Source organism: Acromyrmex echinatior, chromosome 3, assembly GCF_024713525.1.
Source record: "Acromyrmex echinatior isolate Ae372 chromosome 3, ASM2471352v2, whole genome shotgun sequence".
NCBI lineage: Eukaryota > Metazoa > Arthropoda > Insecta > Hymenoptera > Formicidae > Acromyrmex > Acromyrmex echinatior.
Genome location: NC_141854.1, coordinates 19303192 through 19329911, shown reverse-complemented (window position 1 = coordinate 19329911; position 26720 = coordinate 19303192). Strand labels below are relative to the sequence as shown.

The 26720-nt window shown below is 32.1% G+C and overlaps 1 protein-coding gene and 1 long non-coding RNA gene across 3 annotated transcripts in view; one reads left to right on the top strand and one right to left on the bottom strand.

Moving 5' to 3' along the window:
• LOC105148847 (protein gustavus) overlaps positions 1 to 26720 on the bottom strand; it is a 272603-nt gene that overhangs the window by 236823 nt on the left and 9060 nt on the right. Inside the window, exon 1 of one of the 2 annotated variants that reach the window (XM_087404856.1) lies at positions 9808 to 10316. The exons of the other annotated variant lie outside the window; for it this stretch is intronic. The gene's annotated coding sequence lies outside the window, so the exon portion shown is untranslated. Of the gene's footprint in view, positions 1 to 9807; positions 10317 to 26720 lie in introns of those variants that run through there. 2 annotated transcript variants of the gene reach the window in all.
• Positions 10695 to 26520, top strand: LOC147910315 (uncharacterized). The gene is made up of 2 exons (XR_015544661.1): positions 10695 to 23912; positions 24065 to 26520. It is a non-coding gene; the product is annotated as an uncharacterized LOC147910315 (long non-coding RNA).

The following is a 26720-nucleotide window of genomic DNA, read 5'->3' as shown; positions in this document are numbered from 1 at the left end:
TTTCCCCATAACGTATCGTCGGCATTTTCATTGCAGCAATAGCGAACTCCCGACGACATCCGATTAACCGACGTCGACCCGGCGTCACTTCCGTTATTACGAGCGAATTGCCTCGACCCTCGGGTGCACGATTCTCCGTGGTTAAACAGCTGACTCGTGTATACACTGTTCGCGGTACATACAGGTTTATGGAAACGTGCTTTGCGAAAGCCAGAGGTTCTCACTCGAAGCCAATGTTTGACTGGCATACTGCCATTTTCGTCTAACAGAAAATCGGTCATATTTGGTTGACCTCTTTTATGAATTTCCTCATGTAATAGCTATTTCGGAAGGCAAGAATATGTGACAGAGAAATTACATGAATAATATAAGAATGTTCCTTTTTGTGAATTCGTGTTATTACTGCACACAATAATAATGGAAAAACATTTGAAGGTATAAGAATCTTATATATTTGAGAATATAAGAATCAAATTCTTATCCTACAATTTAATTAGGTAAAATAATATGTTATCATTAATCGTGAAAGAATTAGGTCAAATAGTTATGATATGTAGTTAAAATTCATCGTCACATACAATTTTTGTACTGTCTCCTATTATGCAATTAGCATTATATTTAAACTTACTTAACCGTCACTGATATATTTTTAAAATATATTTTTTCAATCAAAAGTATGCGGCTTTCTTAGAATGTCCAATCAAACCTATTATTAACGGTTGTTAAATTACGAAATACACGCAATCAAATAAATCAGAAGTTAAACCTGTTTCGCACGTATCAGAATGTAATACACAAATGTACCTTGAGAAGAATTTTTTTACGAACTAATAGAAATTTGACAATATCAAGAGATTTAATTCCATGCGGAGTAATTCATCTGTGACAAAGAATTCGACGGATTAATAACTTAGTTTACCACTTCGCATGAAATAATTCCTACTAATATTACGAGTCGGTTGCTAACGAACCGCGGACTCTTTCGAAGAGAACCATTAATCCGATATGCCGATGAAAAACTAGAAATGTTGCACAGCACTACAAGCTGACAGTTTTAGATTGGCCGTCTTCAATACCGCGCGTTCAGACTCACATATTCGTTATTGAATGTGAAAGGGGTCAGGCTAATGGTTCGCAGCTCGAGATGCAGTAATCTATGCGATTCCCGCACTGGGCTATGCCGGTGCACTTATATGTATATACTTATATATATACATGGTGCTGCGCAAAATAGAAACCAGTAAACAAAGATAATTGAAGTTATTTTTAAAAGATTAAATCATAGTTTAAAGAATTAATTTTTAAAAATGCAATTGAGTGATTATTTATTGTTAATATTTTTTTAATTTAAAATCTGAAGTATTATAGATTTTGTATACATCTGAATGTTTTATCTTTGTCGAGTAAAAATTAATTTAAAAAGACTTTTTTGTAAGATATAAATATATAAATTCTTATTATATAGATATTCCCTCGTATTCTCTCTCTCTCTCTCTCTCTCTCTTTGTCTTCTCATGACATCTTGTACATAACCACGTACTTTCAGCATTGCATGCAGGTGCTTACACCAACGCCTGTGACGTGTACACACGATTATACCAGCAGGTATCTCTATGTGCCGTAACTGCCGGGTAATTTACGAATTGTTCGGATGTGGCTGCGAATGTGCGCGCCTCTCCATCTCGCACCGTTTCCCTCTATCTCTCCTCTCGTGACTCGTTATTATAGCCGAGATGCAACGTGCAACTCGACTATATTCGAGTAGAGTTATTTCCGCTTAAAGACGATCGCGATGCAGCTTCGCCTGACGATAAAACACGCTAATAACTTTGTTGAAATTCACATAACTGTGGACGATGTAAGCGCTCTCATAAATTTCACAATCATTCGAATGAAAGAGATTTAATGTTCAATGAATGTCGCGTATAGAAATTCATTTTTCTTAATTTATGTTAATACATATATATTTTATGTATTAGTTATTAAAGACATAAAATATACAAAAGTATCTTATCTTTTCGTTATCGCTAGTATTCATTGTGCGAAATTCTCTCTAAAAAATGGTATATGATAATTTAATTATTAATGAAGAATGGAGAATATATTCCTATCCCGATAAATGGTTTTCCACATTGTCTCGATAACACTTTTCCTCGAAATTGCTATCAATTTTACTCACGGAAATTAATCGCCGAGCATATGAAGAGTAATTTAATTTCTCATTAGACATACGGCTATTCTCGAAATGACAGACCCATATATGATATTAATTTCAAATAATACCTTGTTGAGCAAAGCATAATGAAAAGACTAAATGTAAAATTAGTCTTGCTTTAGAGGCATACATTAATATAATGATCACTTGCGAGTTCATCAAATAATTTTATTAGTCGTTATTGTACCACCGATGTTGTAAACCGATCATGTTTCGTTAATATGGAAGTTGTGTTTTAATGTTATTCATTGTATCATATCTACTTTTAAATACTTATACTATATTGTTTTTATAACACATTTCATTAAAAATTTTTCAGCAAACTGAAGGCATAAAAGTTAATATTAATATCGCGATAATTTCTATTTTGTACCGCTAAAAGCAACTGTTATAAAAACAACCAAGCACAAACTAGTTGCTTACATCAAATGAAATTAATTTCTCGGACAACAAAAATATCTCATTAATAAAAAACTGATAGTTTTCTATAAATTCTAATTTTCGTTTTTAGCCATACATTTAATAATTACAATAATGCATAAAGGGCATCATTATGATTGAATTGCATCAATAATGTGATTTAAGCGAGGTTTACCTAATTACAGTATAATGATGCTATCACTTACTATTTCGTAATTCTATCCATAATGTAGGCAGAGAAGAAAAATTTTTAATCAACTATGGTTAGCCCTAATTCACATTAATGCAAACCCGTATCTATCGGCATATGACTGCAAACGTGTATGTTCCGAAATTAATGAGCGGTAATACATCTCTGTTGCCGAAATTGCTATTCCGGATCGTTTGCTATAGCGGATCATTTCGTTTTGGACGTTAACATAGAAAATTTAACACATCGCGTTTATACATATATATGCAACATGCTCTATTATACGTAACGTATAACATTATCCAAGTGAATTCTTTCCTCAAAGTACGTTATTCTTTAGAATGCTTTGTAAAACATACTACGGAGTTTCTACTGTAACGGACGAATGCTAAAAGGAGGCATTTCCGGCTGATTCATGTAACATTTTTATGACATGTATTATCGCTTGAGAGACGATTTACAAAACCCAGTGACGCAAAACGCATCCTTTGGCATATGTAGTTGTATTCACAATCTCACGTTCGTTGGTTTAATAAATAGACTAGGCTAATCGTCGAATCGCCAACGCTTTGAACGGAACGCGGTGGAGTTAAGTTCGAGTCATCGCATAAAAAAAAAAAGGTCATGGCTCAACTTGCGCTCTGTGCGCACAGCTCAGTTAACATCACAATACACAATTCCGAATATAAAAATTTAACTTTTACATAAATTTTCATTAAAAGATACACGCGCTCTCATTTAATACGCCGTGTTATAAATTATTCAGTATTGTGACCGAACTACGGCCGCGTGGTGGGTGTCGTCCGTATGATCCTCGCCTAGAGCATTGGTTTTACAATGGGAACGTATCTTAAAGCATCAGATATAAGAGGCGCACAGTGCGGGAGGCGAAATACTGCAGCAAGCGTGCGCTTGCTTCTTCCCCGAGGATTTAGTGCACGGACGAAAGAGAGTTAAAACGTTTGTTACTTGTGATTAATGGCAGCGCACACCGCGGTCGTTAGGATCCGCTTCCGTTCTTTTTGTTAACACTTGGCCTCGCGGTTCCGCCCGCTCGTATCTGATTTCTTTGCGCGTAAACGTTTGCACTTGATATATAACCGCTATTTTGTTGCATCCCATCGCGCCCCTCGTGCGGCCGCTGACTGTTTTTATTATTATTACGCGATGTTAAATAGCTTTTGCCACGTGTTCGACCCGAGATATATGGGAGGAACCGCCGAAAATGTAGAATATCACGGAAACGATACGTTAATCGGCGCTGGAGTTAAATTGAGCAAAAAATATCAGTTTAACTGATTTTAATTAATTCTTTTCACAGCCGCCGAGATAAATTACACTTCATACCGTTCGCTTATGACTGATATTACATTTTTAAGTTCAAGTAATTCGCAACAATGGATTTCATTTCTAAAGAAAAGTAAAAAAAAAGAACTAAGTATTGTCGAAAAAATGAATTTTTGAAAAATGTTACCTTCGCAAAGTGAGATTAGTCGCTATGAAACACAGTGATGAGTACAGTAGATTAGAGACAGGAAGGGTTAATGTTACCTTCGACGATAAAGCTATCGCGCAATATGTATACGGTACGGAACGCCGTTAATAGCTTTAACAGGACACTAACAGCTCATTTTCTACCCTGCGATAAGTGTGTAAACGTGCGACGGGGGAGATCGATCCGAAGGCTCTTACTGCGTAACTTCCTCGAAATGTCCTCGAAACGAGACCTTCTGAACGACCGGCCGTAATCGATGATATGTTACCAACATGAGACACAAAGCCATTATTACCTGGTAGATGATATCCCCCTCTCATTAACTCTGCACTCCCTTATTCGAATTTCAACGGATGCCTCTACCTAATGATTGCGCGGATTATACAACAAGAGAACAAAAGACTATAACAAATATGCAATGTTATCTCTCGATATATCCAAATGTAGGTCAGTGACATCGGAAACAATCTAATAAAGAGCTCTTGCAATTCAATATTCTGAATGAGGTAAACGAAGAAAGTCATGTTCGGTGTTAAATTAGTTGTAAATTATTGCAATTTTTATTTTATATTCATGTACTATTATATAGGTGTCTTAAAGCGATATTAGTGTTTATCGTATCCAAAACACGTTATCATAAAATCAGCAAAAAAAAAACGAGTCGAAATAAAAATGAGGGTAATTTAATTGGATGGAGTCCTAATAACATTTTCGATTGAAGCGTAGTCTGAATTGCCCCCAGAGCGATTAAATCCGATTTTTTTGAGCTTCTACGTCATTTAAATGTATTTGAGAGGTTCCGAAATAAAATCTCAAGTTAAAATATAAAAATGCGTGGTTAAGGCTACGAATAGCGCAATGTAATCATGTCAAACATGCTTTTAATCAAACCCGAATTTATGATTATTGAATTTAATTCGGGACCATTCCCAAGTCGTTTCAATAAAAAAAATCATAAAGTGATCGTTACGTAGCGTTCATTGTACTCCGAATCAATGACATCAAAGTTCAAGGATAATTAATGTTGCTAAGATTTTGACAGAGCTCGAGAAAGAAAGATATTTTTGTTATGAAATATAGATATAATATATACCTCGTCAATAAACTTTCGAGCAGATTTGTTGACCACTATTGAAAAAGTTTGATCGTATATCATGGTCTATTACGTGTAACAGAAACAAACAAAGCAGTTAGAAAGAAAGTACCACAAATTCAAGATGGAAGTAACGTTCGATAAAATTAAAGACCTCAAAAAAAACTGCGAGACGACAAAACAAATGAACAATAAACTTCTTTTAGAATAGAAGGACGAGTGGCTCTTCATCAAGAAAACGATCTATTTATACGGTGGTGAATCTCATTATATTACTGAATACTTGATCTTGTTATACTGCTGATTGATTTTCAGCTTGCCATTCATTATTCAATTGAACTTGTAATGTGATAGCAAATCGTTTCCGTGTATATATATATATATATATATATATATATATATATATATATATATACTGTTAATATTTTAAAATGGTCTGTATAAGACGCATAACTTACAGTTCCATTATATGTCGTCGTGGGAACTTGTGATGTGAATGTCACAACGTTTAAGTCATTGTGAATATTCAACGTATGCAGTACACTAAGATTCAAAAGACATTTATCATTTACCTATTATATATCCGTGACATTGTGATATTATAGGTTTCAATGTTTCCAATGTAATATCGCAGACAATTTTCTCAGTACTTACATCATAATGTTAGACATTTATAATTCGTAATAACCAACATTATGACAGTATCAGAATACAAACTACTTTTTGATAGGTACGTATTAAGCTTATGATGATAAAGCAAATTGAGTCGTTGGAAAAGAAAGTGCTAAGTCATTCATACAGTCATTCACATAGTCTACTAAAATAAGACATAAGAAAAAATATTTTTGATAAAATTAATAAAGGTTAGAATAACATTATAATACTATTTGGTAAATTTGTTATACGGGGTGGAGATACATATAATAAATAATCGAACAGGGAGAAGGTTGTTTTGACAAAAATTAATCAAAAGTGTGAAATAAACTTTTTTCGTCCAAGACTTTGTTGTGAGCAATTTCTCTCTTAATAAAATAAATAAAATTTAACTTTATCATAGTTTTTAAAATCCTGCTACTTGTAAAGTTATATAGATGTTATGTAAACAAGATAACGTTTACAATACCTTCCTATAAATTATCTTCATTAAATTAAATGCGTACGTATCCCGTGACTTTCCAAATTGGTTTTGTCGAAAACAAAGCCTTAGAAGAAAAAGTTTACTCTGCAATTTAGGTTTATTTTTATTTAAGAAGTCACTTGCTGTTCAATTATATTGTAGATTTGTTCCCATTCTGTATATACGCATGTATAATTTAAAAAATATTTTATATGCTGTATTTTATATACAGTGTACAAAAAGTATTTGTATATACAAGATTTTTCATAAAAAAATTTTACATGTAGAAATAAATATTAATTAGCAATTTTACATAACACATTCTGTTTTAACATAAACAAACAAGCTTTATGTGTATCCCTGATAGAAGCTAAATTTCTCGACTATATGAATATTTTTTGAGTGTTCAAACAATACACTTTTTAATTTCCGTTTATTTTTAAAATAATATATTTTATATAAATAATTGGTATACATAATTTTGATAAACATACTTTAGTCTTTACGAATAAATTGTTAATTACTCAGCAAGAAATGACCATCAATTAGACATCAAATCGATGTCGAATTGGTGCTGAAATCATCATATATCGATATTAATTCGTCATCAATCCAATGAGTCATTTTTCACTGGATAATATTTACTTTTTAAAAATAAGGTTCTTCAAAAAAATATTTTCTTTGTATGAATACTTTTTACACTCATTGTACTCATACTTCATTGTGCAAATGTTATTTAGTAATAATTAAATTAAAATTATTTATTGAATAATTAAATTAAAATTATTTATTAAATTAAACTATCGTTTTAATGTTTTAATCATAAATGACATAAAAATTAAAATAATATCGTTCCAGCTGACATATTAAATGCGTTCATCTCTCTCGTGATTGTTAATAATTTGTGCGAAATATAAGCTTTTAAATTACTTGGTTGTAATATGAATATTCTTTATATCGCGTTGTGCTATTTCATATCGAACATCATTTTGATTACTCGTATTGCATATATGCAGAACGATGAAAAGCTTATAGCAAGAAAGCTTCTGATTAATTATACACAGCAAAGCCCACAGGCTTTCAGTCGAGAGTACAGAATAATTAGTCACGACCGTCAGATACATACGTTACTATTAAGGAAAGAAACCTTTACTACATCACAAATCAAAGGCTGTATAAAAAAAAATGTAATTCGTAATTAATTTGGTTCTTAGCTACTAAGAAATCCAAAGAAAGTTTGAATTTATATCAGTTTATGACTGTTATTTCATGCTGTGATTTCATGCTTTTTATTAATTGTACGTAAAAAAAAATAAAAGGATTTGAAAAGTAGAAATCATAGATTACAGAAATATTGATAACTATCTTAACCATAGAAATTTTTAACCATAAAAATATGATACATACTTAATAAGGCTTTTCTAAAATATTCTCTTGTAGTTTCTTAAGCTTTTAAGAATGTAAATATTTTTCCAGTGTAAAATATTTTTTCTTAAAAAATTTAAGAATTTGATACTTTATCAATTAAAAAAATTATTCAAGTATTATTTCAAAATTAGTAAGGAACGTAACATGTCACTCGATCGAAAATCACGTCAACAAAAGGTCGAAAAAAAATGCCAACTCGCGTTAGCAAATGCGCAGTAGCATTACCGTTAATAACGAAGCGATTCATTGTAGTTTACCACCCGCCGTTTCATAAATTTGCCGATAAGTTCTTATTAGCACTCTGTGAGAGTTGAAACCCACGCGTAAATAAGTTGTTGCGATCATGTGGAGATAAATAAACTCGATGGCGATCACGACGCGATCAACGTTGCCTATTAAGCGTCATGAGAAACCAGAAAATTGCCATTTTGGCGATTTCATGGATATTAACACTTTCCAAGAAAAGAGCGATAATGTAATGATAAAAAATCAAAGGAGACGGGTTACTATCATGTGTTGTGTTTATCAGGAGATATCGTAACATGATATTCGTCTTCCTATTTTCTAACGTAATAAAATAGTTAAACCATATTAATTGTGCACGTGAAAATGTGCTTTTCTCAAGTTTTACAAAGGAATTTAATTGCACGTATTAAATGCTACTTTGAGTAAACGTGCCCGTGATGTGAATTTGTATAAACATATATATATATATATGTTTTTTTTTCATATTTACAGAGTGAGAACAAACTTATAGTACAACCAGACAGGACGCGAATCAATGTATAAAAATAAGTCGAAAGAATAAAACTTTTTTCTTCCGAAATTTTGTCATAAGCAATTTTTCTTTTAACAAAATAAATGAAATTTAAATGTTTCTCACATATTCTTTAATCTTGCCATTCATAAAATCCTGTGAACGTTATGATAATATTTACGATGTCTTTCCACAAATCATATCTTCATTAAGCACACTATGTGATTTTTAAATCAAACTGTGATTTTTTTCGAAAACAATGCCTCGAACAAAAAAGTTTATTCCACACTTTCAACTTATTTTTACACAAGAAATCATCTTTTGTCCGCTTGTAGCTGTATGTATAGTCCAGATATTGTGTATTTCAAAACACGATATGCAATAACGCCTATAGATTTCCAAAAAGAAGAAAAATCTAGCTTTAGAGATACATATGTATACAGCAGTCATGTGTAATAATAGTTTGTTTTGCGGTCGCGTTGTTCCGCGTTATCGGCAAACAAAGGCTGGTGCCAAATTTCGGGAGAAGCGCGACGATAAAAAAAAGGACCGTACATTTCAAAATTATATCAATTTTCGAGAGAACGCGCAATGCACCAGCCAAAACGGTTCAAAGGGAAAGTGGGCTTTTTCATCGCCAGACATCCCCACGGAAAGTCGACAAAAATATACGACCGGGGAGAAAAACCGACCATTTTTCGATAGTGATCCTGTCAACTGTTCGTTTATTCAATCAATTAATATGAAAGCAGAGTAGCGTATAAAATTAATGCAAAATTAACGGATGCTACGATGTATCTATCGAGTTTGAAGCTCTTATTTGTATTCGTACAAGAACGTATTGAAATTTTACTATTTTTTGAAAACAAATATTTGTTATATTAAATTCTATCAAGATTCAATCCGATTAAATTACAAAACAATTTTTTTTATTTCAGATATATTAATAATTACACTTATATAAATTTTTTCGTATCTTTTGTCATATAATTCAAATTCTGCTTGTCGCCATAACTCTTATCTAGATTTAATTAATTTCACAAGCAATAACATATTTCATAATGCGTGTAGCCAAATACAAAAGACACCTACCCAGAATAAAGAAGTGGCCCTCAACAAAATAGATATTGCAAATTCCTGCTGATCACTATCACGAAAAAGGTTAACCGGGCGACTCTTCGCTCTATCGCATGCGGAGCCAATGATAATTCTTCATGAAACTCGGAGCGCCGTGCATTCTCGCGCGAATACTCCTATTCTAAAAAGTTCCACTGCTTCACAAACGACCCTTTGTATCCGAATGTAAACCGTTCACACCCGGCCGGTCAAAGAAACGTCACGCATGTCGCACACACTCACGGCGGACAGGAAAAAATACACGCACAAACATTGGCGTCGCAACTTTCGCCGATAAAACACGACCTGGTCAGTGGTTGTCCGCATCCTCCCCCCGCTCTTTCTTCTCCTCCCTCTCTTTTCTTTTCTAACTCCGCGGAGTTACGGTTACACCGCGTTGTCGCGCCGCTGTCACAGGCCGAGCACGTGTCAACGGGTCTACCTTGGCCGCCGAGCAAAGGAGGCTACGATACGATGTACGAAGCAGGACGCGGCATCGTGAACTGAATTCGGTGGTGGCCGTGGCTACGCTCGGAGCCCGATTGACTGTTCGTAGACGCGGGGACGGGACGCGACGCCGCGCCACTCCGCGCCGCTCCGCGTCGCGTCGCCCGCGGCGCCTCTACGGTATCTGCAACGTGGAACTTCCCCGCGAGCCCGCCCGGTCTCCGGCTACCGTTGTTTATCGATATATATTCGCGGATAACGTTCTCCTGTGCAGGTGCAGGTCGAGACCGTAGTCACGCTTGATTGGAAACGTGGCGGTTACGATAGCGTCGAAACGAAAATATAGAGAGGCGCGGAGTGCCTCTGACAAGACGGAGTCAGCACGAGTGCAAATAAAAGTTAAAGGAATTAATAAAAAGTTAAAGGAGGGTATGACTTTCACTTCTTCGCACCTTCGATCATTCGGAAATCGTTTTATTTCTAAATTTTTTTTATGTACTTTTCTTAAGAAATTATAATAGTGAAATTATAATAATGAGTTATACTCGAAGAAAAATTGATACATCGAAATGAAGTTGATAAAATCCTTCCTACATCGTTACGAAATCATCGTCAGTTATGATTTATTCATTTAAAAAATAATTCATTGTTAATGACTGGAGCATAACTGACAGCGATTTCGTAACGACGTGAATAAAGGATCTTATTCTTTATTTCAACGTATATCAATTTTTTTCTTGAGTATAACGTCATTAATATAATATTTTTTGATTTCTCCGTGAAGAAAAATATAGAGGAAAATGTAGAAATAAAACAATTCCCGAATGGTCGCGAAAAAAGATATACCTTCCCTTCTGTCTCATTATTAATACATGTCTCCTGGTAAAAATCTTCAGTCGAAATAAATACGGAGTACGTTTCGTTTCACGCATGCATGATGTGTATGGTGTATCATTTTATCCTTCTTTAATATTTGATGAATAACAAGGATACGGTGATATGCGTTAAACGGAACGAATCCACAATATTTATTTAAAAACTGTGTATGGTTATAATTCTAGAAATTATTAATTCTAAAATTGTACTGAAGCTATGTTTAACAATTGTTACCCGAATCGGTTGAATCGGGTGATAAATTATACAAGTTTTGTTTATCGATCCTAGAATAAAATACAGCTAAACTTTTTCGTGTTTGTTCATTTTAACTGCAAAGGAAAAAAATACAATCATGAAAGAGCGTGACACGAGTATATCGCGTAAAATTACGATTTTCCGATTAAGTTATTTAAATATATATTAAACACTGATAAAAAGATATTTATTCCGATAAGATCGCGGTTTATTTATCATACAGATAGCGCGATCGCGCATATTGATAGAATTTATATTCTACGAGCATATATTCTCCAATCGTATTGGCGGAAAATCAAAACCGCGTATTAAAACAAATTTATTTTGGAAAACTAGCCCAGCGTTTACAATGCTCTTCATGTAGGTTGGCTGTGTTAAGAATTCAAATAGACAAAAGGGAATTTCCCTATGGCGAGATTAAATTGAAGAATGCACCAAAAGAAACAAAGCAAAATGGATCGAAAAAAAAAATATCGTGATAAAGTCAGAGGCACAATCCAGCAACGACCAGAGGTGTTTTCGTTATCCTCACAGAAACTTCCCCGCGGGCTCGCTTGGTCGAGCACAGTTGTTTATCGATATAAAATCGATACAATATATACACGTGTATGTATATACAGGTCGCACCTGCATCGGCACGATCGGGAGAACAGGGTTTTTTTGATTTCGGGAATAAAAGAACCACTTACTGATGCGATCTCGTTGCTGAATTCCTGTGTGCCTCGTAAGGCAGCGAATGTTGTTTTGTTGCATTTAAATAATATTACGTAAAGATATATCTCATAAGACATAATATATTATTTAAATTGTTTGTATAATATATATAAAAAAACAATGTATACGAACGATGTACATCATATGATAATAATATCAACGTTCCGGATAAAAGGCATAATATATAGACACTATTTTTAATATAAGTTTAAAATTAATTATTCAATAGATATATACAAATAAAGATGTTTAAACTGAATCTAATATAAACATATTATAATTCATTGTATTAAGAAAATTGTAATTCAAGATTTTTATACATATAATAAATGTACGTTCCTAAATTATGTTAAATGTAAATTAAATGTAAATATTTCAAAAATATATACTAATAATGCTTAAAATTTTTAATCTACATCTTTTGTAGTTTATTTGTTAGAAAAAACATAAAGAAATAAGCGTTGCATCGTTAAAGAAAATGACTCTGTTTCTATATTGAAGGACTAATTTTGCTGAAGAATCTAAAAATTCGGCTACATACAGAAAATAATTTTGTTGGATCATCAAAATTTTGTAGGAATCTTAAATATGATGAGCAAAATACACTTGGATATTCTAGTAACCAATTTTGTCGGCTTACCTAATTATTTTAATGATCCGATAAAATTATTTCTCTCTCTCTCTCTCTCTCTCTCTCTCTCTCTCTCTCTCTCTCAAAGACCTGTATCTAATTAAATTTTAAATTCTACAGCAAAATTGCTCTTTCAATACAACAAACGCTATAAACTTTATTTGCTATACTGAAATGTAAAATATCGAGAATAAATTAAGAAGTTAATTCGTTTGTTTTATTGCTAAATCGCTACATTGAGATCCGAAATTAAAGCCATTACATGGTCTGTACATGTGGATGGGATTAAATGAAACGAATAAACGTATTGCATGTGGTTTAATCGTCCCGAAATCGTGTGGTTCACAGACTTTCTAGAAATAAGCATTGACTTTAACGCGCAAATTCATACAGAATCTTTCTTGATAATACTCTAGGATCTCTAAAATAAAAAAAAAAGTATCTATGGAAAAGAGATTAGCTACATGCGAACCTGTGAGATATCTTTTGACCTAATTTTAAACGATATTTCGGGCAACCTGAATTGGAAGATAGAAAATTTAATTTCGTAATTTCCATATCATTCATTATTCAATATAATTCATACATAAGAATTGTGAAAAATATATTCTCGTATTTTTTACTAATTTTAAATATATACTTGTATTATATATTTCAAATTAACAAAAATGTATTATATTTTTATTATTATATATATAGTATATATGTACCGTAACTGAAGTTCTTGGCCCTCATCTGCACCGTTAAGTTAGCCTAACCAACCAGTTTTGTATGCAGTCGCGTGGCAACACCGAGGACACGCGGAACAAACATAATTAATTCCATTGCGATTTTATACATGAGGAAACTTTGTTGATTCTCCAGTTCCGTAAGCAAATGTCGAATTTATAAACTGACTAGAATAGGATGCCGAAAGAGTAATCCGCATGAATCCGTTAAAAAATCCAACGCCCATGGTAAAGTCTCGACTTGTAGCATAAAATGCACGGTTGATTTAACGTGGCACGATTATTACACTATGAATACGTTCGGTCGCATTGCTGTGCGATATTAAATTCGCGGCATTTTTCAGAGTCATAAAGTTTTTAACGACCGTCCATCACAAAGCGTTAAAACGGTGCTGCGATTAGGCGTGTGACATTTATATGTTACAACATGCATATATCGTACATAAATACATACACACATACACATTACCATTTATAAGTTCGGGAACACTTGCGATTTTTTTGCATCTCATAAAAAGTTAAACTTAAAAAGGTCTAAAAAAAATTTTGAAAAAATTTACGTAAATTACGAATATTATATATAACAAAATCAATACGAATAAAATAACAAATGCACATGTGTGTATTATAATAAAATTTTTTGTTCCTTTCTTTTTTCTGTAAACTCTTTAATTTCGAAATTAAAAATATTTTTGTAAAAATAAATTTTATATAAGAAATTCGATATCATTAAAAAAAACATGCATATATATATTTTTTTCTGTTATACTATACATGTATATGCTTTTATGTATTTTGATAAATTTTTACCAAATCATACACAAACAACATACATATGCTGTCGCGATTGTGCAGCAACAATCGTTTTTTCAGGCCGTTCGTGCCAGGTGAAACCTGTGTCGAATAAATGTCGAGTCCAATGTCGCGCAGGTGTTTAAAGACGTGGCATTTATTCAAATGATTATTTATACCACAGCAATCTTTATTTATACAGCATAAAAAAATGTCAACGGGGAAAAACGCGTTGTGAGATAAATCTTGAACGCGTCTTAAGATATCTCAAGATGTCTGTGGCGCGACAATTCATGTAACCTGTTCACATGTGACATAATACTGCCATACATTGGAAGTTTTTTATATTTTTGCAATATCGTGTGAAGAACGCCTTTGTGACGACCTTCGAACCGTTGAAGAAATAAGAAAGATTTTTTTGCAAGGGACTATCCGTGACATACTGTAAAAAACAGCAAGCTAACAAGTCGCGGCGCATCTGCGCAAAGAGATCGCGCTTCGTTAACAACAGCAATATCCGGTTTCTGACGAATATTCTACATCAAATTTAAATGCATTCTCCTAACAAGCAGTTTGAAACCTATACTCAAATGTTAAATATAGCGATGAACAGGAAATAAGAGTAAAGTATTTTACTTACGAGAATATTACATAGATTTTCGTTTACTACTTATTATCATAAAATTCTAATTACGTGGAAAAAATATCGAATTCATATTAAAGATAGAAATAAAAAACTAATTAATTTTGTTCATTTACATATGATAAAAATTTAGACAGAATTAGTAATAGTTCCAAGATATTAAAAAAATCTTTCTTTCTCTCTCCCTCCCTCCCTCCCTCTCTCTCTCTCTCTCTCTCTCTCTCTCTCTCTCTCTCTCTCTCTCTCTCTCTCATTTTACAAAATGATAAGACAGAATGATTTATTAAAAATTAAATGCGCATACAGGGAGAGAGAATCTTCCGTTATATTTTACCGCAAACTTCGCTACATATTTTATCAAATTTGATAATAAACCAATGATAATGACAAGCTTGGATCAATTTGGTAAGCTATCAAATATTATCGATATAATAATAGAAATTTTTCTTAACATAATATATATATATTGATATAAGTGTAATATAAAAAAAACATTTTATAAACTACATAAAAGAAATTATTAAGATTTTAAATATTGTTAATACAAAAGATTTAAAAGTAACCGATAATAATCGTCGCGCGCGAAAATAACATACCCAATCAATTACTGTGCTACATAAAATTATCATGAGTGACTAACAGTATAACAGATTGGAAATACATATTATACTGTAAAATTTATATAAAATGTTTTATGTTTATCACTATTATATATGACACACATTATTTTATTTAAAACAATAAATCATAAATTGCATAACATATTTTCAAATTATTTAAATTTTACTACATATTTTAGCAAAATTTAACAAAACAAATTTTACATTTTATTGCAGGAAATATTAATAAATCAGAAAATTATATAAAATTATTTGAAATATTATATTATCCTATAATTATATAGATATATATGAGATTTCTAGGATAAATTCTAAGAAAAAATTCTTTGTTTATTTGCATACATATATACGTATGTAATATATATAACGTAATTAATTATTTTGATATATGCGTTTCTTGAACATTATGCAAATTCTGTCATTTTATATCGTTCACTTTACTGAATAATCTGATTTTCTGTGTAAGTTTCAGATAAAGACGGTACAATTATTTGAATGCGTTTCCATTCGTAAGATGAATCGTAATACCGAATGACATTGTTGTTAATGGGGCAACGACAAAAGATACTTGGCAGCCAAGGTCTCGAAGCAATGAAAATTAATGTTGCATTCACCAGGATGACTAGTATCAACTATTACGAGGTCGTACGCGACTACTTTACAATCGTGAGATCGTCGGTAGTCGATCAGCCGATAAACGTACAAATATCGATAGGCACTTACTGATACGTTTGTATTTTCTAATTAACACAAATGTGCGTCATCGAAAATGCAAAGGAAAGAGCACTTGAGATTTACAAGAATTGCTAATTATCTGTAACTTTAAATTCTACTTTAATTAAATTAATTCATCTAAGCACAAGTAGGCACTGTGAGACGATTTTCATACATAACTTAACATTTAAATACGCAATTTAATTAACATTCATGTGCAAGTCATTTTCGCAATATTGAAAAGTCAATTAATTTTACAAGTAATTAACATTTTATACATAACGTCTATTTGCAATTTATATCTTCGTAGTGTCGAAGAGTCAATTAATTTTTCAATTAATTAATATTTCATATGCGACTTAACATTTATTTATATTCTTGCTAATTTTGGAAAGTCAATTGACTTCTATTTAAATCGAAAAAGTGAAAAAATTTAGTGAAAAAAGATATTTATAAAAAATTTTTATATAATGTAAAAATTTTTAGCATTATATTTTATTTGATAACAAAAGAACAAAACGTTTGCAATTGATAGTAAAAGAACAAAACATTTGCCAATGAAAATTGTAAAAAAGGACAGACTGGAATATTCGCGTCATACTGAATACAAATCGCGTAAACTTCGACATTGGCACTATAGTTCAAATTCGATTTTCGCGATCGCCGATTTCAAGAGGCACGTTTCGGACCAAAAATTCTCGAAAGACGAACGCTGGGTGAATGCTTCAAGCTATCTGGAATATAAAGTATGTTGGTCTGTACTCGTGATCGACCTTTCCGTATCAAGTACGCAGATATTTTTAAAACCAGTTTAAATTTGTACCACTTCAGAATTCGCTCGACGTTGCTGAGTTATCAGAAAGCTAATAAACGTTTATAAGTGTTTATAGTGTCCTAATTGTGCAGATTCGACACTATAAATAACATATTATTAATAAGAATTAGCTGACAAATCGACGTCTGCCTAGCTGACCTTTCACTTAACCTCCCTTTCACTTAACCAAATTTTAATGAATAAATTATATAATAATGTACTATTTATGCGCTCTCAAAATTCGCAACAAAAATTTTTGCGCTCATTTAATTTAGATAAAAAAAAAATGTTTTTTGTGAGGGGGGCTGAGTAGGCTGAGTAGGCTGAGTAATCTGTCAGGCAGCCCTCCACGTATTAATAATAACCGATTTGTATCTAAGTCATTAAAAATTGTGAAAATACATGCTTTAACTGTACAAAGTATATTTTTTATTTATGCACTACGAATTCCAAGCAATTGTATTAGGTGTTGGAATTAATTCGTAGCGTTTTTTAATGAAAGAATGTTATTTATTTCACATGAGCATTAAAAAATACATTAATGAAAGTACTTCCCATCACTTGTAAAACGCTACGAATTAATTCCAACACCTAATATTTTTATTAAAAAATCAGGAATAATGTAAAAAGATTTTGAAGAAGATAGTGTGCCCATAGCGCATAAATAAAAAATATATTTTGTACGATTAAAGCATTATTTTCACAATTTTTAATGATTTAGATACGAATATTACTGTTTACTCCAAGAGGGAAGTCTCTTAAAAATTGCATCGCAAAAATCGAAATTGTTTGGAAATAGTAGCGCATAAATTGGAAATATATTTTGCATAGTTAGCGTAATTTTGCAATTTTAAACGATTTAGGGATGAAAATGTCTGTTCCAAGAGGGAAATGCCTTAAGGGATGCAGCGCAAAAATTGAAATTATGTGAATATGAAAACTCATAAATAGCGCATAAATTCTGTGTATTTAATTTTTCAAATCAGTTGTTATTAACACGTAGTTGAGGGGCTAAATAAGCTGACAGCCTACTCAGCCCCCCCCACAAAAACAATTTTTTTTATGGATTTTGAGAGCGCATTATTATATAATTTATTCAATAAGATTTATTAAGTAAGAAGGGAAAGGGGCAGCTAGACAGACGTGAAAGATCAATCGATCATAATAGCCGATTACCTTGCAAGATTAAAAATAAATACTGTAAAAATTTCACATAAATCTTAAATAAAATTATATAACATGAGTGATGTTTGAACTATGATGCTTATATCTTTAAGTTTACGCGATTTGTATTTAGTAAGTATGATGAATATTTCATTATGTTCTTTTTTACAATTTTCGATGTAGAAAACATTTTGTTCTTTTACTATAAAACATTTACAAACATTTTAATATCAATGAAATGTAATATGTGCATATAATATTGTATATAAAATTAAACGTCTACAAATAGGTGAGTTGATGTAAATAGATATGAGAATAAATAATTATATGAACGTTAAAGATCTGTATATTTCTGAGAGAGGGTTCATCATTAAATAGTTCGTCACAGAATGCATATATCTTCTGTGAAAAATTCCTTTTTATATGCGTCGATAGAATGCAATTAAGAGTAAAAACATGATTAGAAGTGCTCAAAGTAAAAATTGATCGGTCCAGTACTCAGACTGCGCGCAGATGCGCTTTAATTAAAGAGGAAGAAAGGCTTTTAAAGTAGTTTGCGGGGCTTATCCGATTGCGGTATTCGCATTCGATCAGGGTAAACGAACCGTAAAGTGTCATTGAAACTTGTGTAATAAAGTATAATCGTAAATGATGAGTCCGTAGATACATATGAACGTATGACCTGCGGATTGCTTTGTAACGTGTGTAAAGCTCGTTGGTTCTAATTACTTTATCTTCGCGCACGTTTACGCGAACGTAAATTCTGACTAAATAACCGGAACTCATGTTATCATAAGCAATGAATGATAACAGTTCTACAGAAGTTTCATACATTATTGTTGGAGTTTTAATTTTTCAATCATTAAACAAGTTTGTTCATTATATACTAACTGCGATTTTATTTTTATAGAATACCTATAAAATGTATAATAAATACATTTATTAACACATCGTATCATTGCACAAAATCAAAATTTCTGAAATTCTGATTCTAAACATAATATATATAATATCACTGTTTGAATAACTGCAATAAAAATTCAAATTAAAAATTAAATAAAAAATTTAATATTAATCATCATAAATAAGGGTATTATCTCTATATTCGCAAAATAAAATATTTATGAAAAATTGAAATGTTTCATATTTTGAATCGTATCTCATTATCCTAATTCTAAATATGTATATACATATATGTATACTATAATATGCGCAATTTATATTTAATTAAAAATTGAATGATCATCAGATCAATGAGAGTGCCAAATGATATTTACAAAAATAAATAAATAATACGAAATTTACATTCAAATGAATAAAGTTAATTAGAAATGAAAGATCAATATGAAAAAAAGATTACTGAAAATGCATCATGATGTATATTTGACTTTTTCTTAGCGTGCATTTACACAATAATGTAGGTTGGTCAAGGTGAATGTGGTTGCTTATTGATTAAATTTAAATTAGCTCGAATTGATATTCTTGGAATTCTTAAGAATTTTGTTCCAAAGAAACGATCAATACATCACGAAAATAATTGATGGAAAGTTTTCTGATTGGTTCATTGAAACAATCGATACGTCACTTACTATACTGTGCCCGAGCAAGCTGTGGTTGATGGTGGGAAGCAATTAGTAAATCCGTCAATTAATAGAGTCTTGTCGCATACCGCAACTTCATCTTTAAAAAATTTCTATTTTGAGCTCGTGCTTGCGCTAATGAGGCAATTGCATAATACTTCATAGTAATGTTAACAACGATCCCGATTAAAGCATTCAGAAACATAATGCTGTTAGTGTATATAAGGTCAGAAATGACCGCCTATCATTAAATTCCTTCATTCAAGATTGCGCCTTGCACGCTTTGCTTCCTTTTATTGAATATATAAATGAATAGGATTGCATTCTACACGTACCGAAATGTATCCGAAAAAGGTTTGATATAATTAATTTATAATAAAAATATAAATTTTTTAAGCATGTCATTAAAAAGATTAATTTATTTTTTATAATGATTTATAAATCTTAAAAATTATAAAGATGACTGGAAAAATAATATTTCTGTGACATAACATGATTGACATTTGGAATAGAGATTATTATTATTTGAAGGAAAACAAATTAATGAATGAATAAAATCATGTTAAAAAAAAACGTGACAAATCTATAAATGAAAAATCTATATTCTTTTTTTATGTACGTGAATTCTTTTTATATCGAGTGTGAATATGAAACATTATTACTAAAATAGTCTATGCTGTGAGAATACTTTGTTCTATTTTGAACTGCAGGAAACGCGGTTATGGAGCTACATTATCTATAACTGATTTAAAGGATCTTTCTATTTGAGAAATAAAAATAAATTATTTAGAGAAAAATTTAAAGAGAATTAGTTTAAAGAAAAAAAGACATCTTTTGTTAGCCAACGAAACACTCGATTTTATGCGCAAGATATTTTTTAATGACAGAGTACAAAATACCTATATCTATAAAAATCTGGCAAAGATAATATTTTAAAAATATCTCGAATAATACTCAAAGTAATAACGAAGATTTTAATGTAATCATTTCAGTTTAAATTCAGCATATAAAAAGGATAAGCCATTAAACAAAAATTTGAAAAAAATGAAAGCTTGTGACATAACAGATTGATCATAAGTGCATAAATTTTACTAAATAAATCTTATTAAAAAGAAGTTTATAAAAATTTAATTAGATTTTTTTCAAAATGATATTTCCATATTTATGTAACGCATATTTTAAAAACAAATCAATTGAACAACTTTTTTTTAAATAAACATTTTTTTTTTAAATAAAAGAAGATATTTTTCCTGGAACTAATAAATATTAAAAAATTTTATTTTAATAATTTTATTTTAATAATTTTTAAGCAAAAAATTTTATATAAAGTCAAAAATTCATTAAAATTGAACTTATTTCAAAATGACATCATTTTTGTATTTTTAATATCTTCTAAATTAAATTTAGTTCCCAGAAATATTTCATAAAAGTATATCAATTTTTTACATTTTAGATTTATATGAGAAATAGCACATTATATCAGTGAATCGCATGTCCTTCCAAACATGTTATACATGCGGAGGTCAATGTTTACAAGAATAAAGTTAAATATTCAATATTCAAAAATACTATATAAATAAAACATGCATGAAAACATAATATGTAAATCCCTAAAAAAAATCAATTTTCGTTCTTCTTCATAAAACATTCCTAAACATTATCAATTCTTCACGCCACTAAGGTAGAACAATTTCATAACAATCTGACATTACAAGTTGAGTCATAAGTGTACGTGTATTTTCCATATAATTTGAGATTTCAGTCAAATAAGTTAATATTACACAAATAATCGTCAAGTTTTATTTATTTATGTATTGTATATGTTGCTATTGTATATGTTAACTAGTCAATTCAAATAAACCACCGTTCACAATGAGGAATGAATCTACAGACACATAAAAAATGTTATTCGTATCGTACATTCATATTTACGATTCACAATCGGAAATACTGCATCCTGGAGACGTTGTTGATATTAACGAATCTTTCCTTTCGATTTCCGTTCCTGTCTCTTATATCTCTTACCTCAGTATTGAACGCGGACGATTAATATAACGGGTTTAAATGTGTAATGTAAGTAAAAACAGTCACTTCGTGACAAATTTAAGAAATATTATCTTAAAATTTCATGTACTTTTTATAATCAAATCTTGAAAAATTATTAAATGCGTATTAAATGTACGTTTATATAATATATAAAGTTTCACGTAAAAAATATTGGACTTTTAAATTAATTTTTATTCGAGTGAAACGTTCAAATATCAATAGTGCGAACGTTCAGATTAAAAAGTCAAATATCTTTTGGCGAATAATCCAATATACTGCAACGATTGGATGACAAACCTTTAGCTGCGACGACTTCAAGTAGTGCACTTGTACGTCAAATAGCAGAGAAATGGACGACGAGTTTTTCAACGAATGTTTCGGAATTCAATTACGTAGTGTATTGTTAGATTCGTCGTTGACCTTTCAGTGAATACGGTGACTACGTTTCAATGAATTTTATGAATGTACTAACGAGATCGTAAATGTACATATTGTTAATTCAGTTGATTTAGAACTATACACCTGTAAGCCATTAGAACGTGCCGCTTTTCTCGTACTATTCTTGCCCTCACGATCCGCCCCTGACAATTTCACATACTTTATTTCCATGAAATCGCGACGACAGAAGCATACGCGTCGTGAGAATTTCCACCGTGCGTTGCATACAACAAATGCACATAAATATAAGACATCCAAGAATTACTACGCGCTATTCTATTCACATATATGTGGGTAATTACTTTTCAAAATAAATCTCGTTTTATAGGAAATTAGGAGTTACGACTTTTTCACGATTTAACCGTCTAACAGTAAATAACCTGGTATCAAAATTATGTTATATTACTGAAACCAAGTTTCGAAATTAATTGATAAATAGAAATTTATTATACACAAATATGTTAATTTCTCACATTCATCTTTTCTCAATTCCTTTTTTAACGCCTCATCAACTGAAAAATGACTGGGAATTTCATTAAGCAAGAACTTGGACAATTGGTCAGAGAATTCATAAATAAGAGGAACGGCACGAAATGCTGAGACATCCTGTACATCGAAGAATTCTATGCACTTGCATCGCGCATTCTACACACGCGCGTCACCGGTATTCTAATGGCAACCGGCGTTTCTCAAGCGCCTGTTGTGTCGTCGTCGTCCCATTCGCTTCTGTTGGTCGTCGCCGTTGTCGTTTGCCAGTTTCTATCCTCTCTTTCTCTCGCAATCACACGGCAAAGAACTCCGTTCTGCGGTGTAATTATTACATTGGCACTGGCTAATAACCGATTGTCAAATGAATACTATTTCTCTCGACCATGCACGTACTATTCGCAATTGAACGTTTTGTATGTGTTGGACAAATTGCTCATATAGTGCTTTTGTGCGAAAAATGATTGGTTTTGACTGACGTTTAATGCTTCGCGCGCGAAAATCGAAGGTATATCGAATCACCGTTCTATTTCGATTATATGGGCTGAATCCAATTGAATGATGCTGTGTAATTTTCACAATCAGTCGAAATATTACTGTACTGTACGGAACAAAAACCAGAGTTCTCCGTACGATAAATACAGAGATAAAAAAAAGCGGAGTAATTTGTGCACAAAACCGAGAAGTTTCACGTATGAATACGAATAGTACAACGTGCTGAGCGAAACAAATTAGCGAAACCGTGCGGTAAACAACGACATTGGAGAATCGCCGTCACAGTTTTTCTCTATTGTGACACGTAGACGTGACTTATAGCTTCTGCCGATACCTCCGCCGATCGCTGCCGACCGTGTTGTCGTACTTGCGTAATGGTAGACTTACATGTATGTTGGTCAAGGCAATTGGGTTAAAGCGCTCGTGATCAATGTAAATATCTCAACACTTTCACGTTTACATGGACTCTCATTGCATGTAAATGCTTTGAGAAAATATTTAAAGTTGACTCGACGAGTTACATGTATATTCGTAAAAAATTTGTATGCTAATTCAGTAATTAAGAAATTATTTAACACACTTCACTAACAGGATTTAGCAATACAATAATTTAGTCGCTAATAAAATTATTGGACAAGGTAAGCAATTTTTATTTTCTGTTTACATCCTAATTTATTAAAAAACGTGAACTAACTAAAATAATTTTAGATATCATACGTGGACATTCATGATGGCCTTCTTTCTTATAATTTTTTGCATTATAAAAAATAATGTACATATTATTTAACAGATATAACAAACGCAAATAAAGGTGATACCGTGGATCACCAGTGACTCGCACAGCGTAGTGGTTAAGTCACTTAAAACTATTCCATGACATGGAACGTGTCAACAACAAACAACAATATTTAAATGGAGACTGAAGTAAACAGATTATAAAGAACATTTCATTATAATAAACAAACAATTATCATTCTCAACTCGCTTTTTATTATTCACAGAAAACGCTTCTTTTAATGTTTGTTGCATATAAAAAAAATTATCTGTTAGTGAAAGGAAGGACGCGTATGCAAACGGGATCGTATCTTTCTTTCTATGTGCCGTTCGAAAAAAAAAAAAGTCTACAATATCGCTGATTCGACAACGGCAATTCGACGACACTTGTGCTCGCCGAGATGGAGCAGTTTTTTTCAGACCCATCCCGTGTTGTCGATCAATCGAAATCGATAGGAGGGCATTGGAAGTGGGACTCGAGCGAAATTACGGCGCTATCGAGAACACATTTAACGCCGCTGATCGAAACTCTAGTGCAAAAGGCGCTAAAGCCGGCCCGCATCGGTTTGCAGTGGCTACCGCGTACAACGCGCACGTCGCTTCCACTCGGCGAGAAGTGCATTTGCAGAGAAAAAGGAGCAGCCATTTTCAGCGGCCGCGGCCTTTGTACAAAGTGCTACTCGTTTCCTGCCGTCGTTTCTACTCAACCGCTCTCACTCGAGGGCAGAAAAAGGAGGTGGCGAATTCACCGCGTTGCGGAAAAACCTCGGTGGGATGTATCAACCACTTTTCCATGATAAACACCTCGAATCGGAATTATTATTTATGCGAGATGTTCACACGATTTACGACAACTTCGTTCTAAAGTGGATCGATATTTTTTCCCTGTCGCATGCAATAGAAGCGCACGGCTCGGAGAGCAATGTTAGATAATAAATTAGATTGCGTTAAAAAAACGAGGAATTTTCATATAATACAAAAAAGTTAGAAAAACATAACATTGTGAGCAATATTACTTTTTGAACAGTCTTTAATTTTCAATTATACTGGCGCTATCATTCCGCAACTCTTATACTTCTTGAGAAAAAAGTCTCTTTTGGCTGAAGGCTAACCCATTCTCAAATACTTGTGATGACTTCTTTATCAGAGGTAAACTTTTTTTTTGGATCTCTTTGAAAATTTTACTTCATTTACATGCACTAATATTGTCGGATATTAGTATATAAATGGAATAAACCTTCAAAGAGGACTGCAAAGGTCTACCTCTAATAAAGAGGTCGTTATACAAGAGTACGAGAATGAATTTAGCCTGCAGCCAAAACATTTTTTTTCTCAAAGAAGAAAAGCTGTGAAATAACGCTAATATATTAAAAACCAGAAAGATTATGTTGAAAAATAATATCATTACGTTGATATATTTCTTTTATTTTCTTTTTTCACAATTATTAAATTATAATTTAAATGTAAACGCTGCTCTCGTACATTCATTCATTATAAATCTGTCGAATAAATTTTTTCAACAAATTTTTTCACGCACGCGTTAACCTGCGATTTTATTACCTCATTCATCTGTTCTTATTATATTTTAGTAAAATCCTGTAATAAGTATAAAACAAGAATGTTTCAGAATATGAGGTTCAAATTCGATTGTCGTGACACAAGTAGTTCATGCACACATTGCTCTTACCTCCATGAAAGATTTTCATTCAAGTTTCCAGTTGTTGGAACATTCACACTTTTAAGCAGAGTAGAAAGTGATTTACTTATTTTCAGTATCTGCCAAGTGGCACACGGCGATTTATTGTCTCCGCTTTTCAATATGAACGGCGCGGGCATAGTGAAGTGCATTACGCTAGCATCGTAGCTGAAGCAACGCATGAGGGAGCAAAGGTTTACCATTTTATCGTCGTTCCATAGGATACAGCGCTCCAATGACACGTGAGAAATCTTGGCGCAGTGCTCCTCGGCATCATTACGGCTCATATAAAAAAAAGAAAAAAAAAAGTGGAAAACGAGCAAGCTGTATATCCGTTCGGAAAATATGAACTCGAGACTCGTGATAAATATAGATCGTGGTAAATGTGATAAATTGTAAGACGTGTATATTGTGAAACTGAAATTTCCATTATTATATTATCGACGTAATACAATAGCTATATTATCGCTGTATTATCAAGCGCAAAATCTATTCCCATTTTTTTAATTAAGTTTTAAGGGGGGCAGTCTCGTTTTCTTTTCACCTCAGTAAAACATCGGGATAACATTATTTAATTTTTTTTCTCGCCGTTTAAAAGGTGTTGCAGGATATACAGGATACTTCTTAATAAAAGATGAAAGACGTATCTTTATAAAATTAAGTTCTAAATTAATAAAAAAAAGTTTATAAAAGTTTTATATTTTGAATATAAATAATACCAAATATATGGATATCTGCAATTATATAGTATAGTAAAACATTTTTGTAAAATAAAATCGTAGAATAAGAAAAAAAAATTGAAAGATGCTTTTGTATCGATAACGCATCAAAGTGTATTGAACGCATCTATCGCAAATGTTATCATTTGTGATATAACGTGTATTGTAAACGGCTGAAACTCTGAGACAAAGTTCTCAGATACAATTGGTACGGGAGGTTGCGAATGTCATGGACGATACGTCGTCGAGGCGTGACG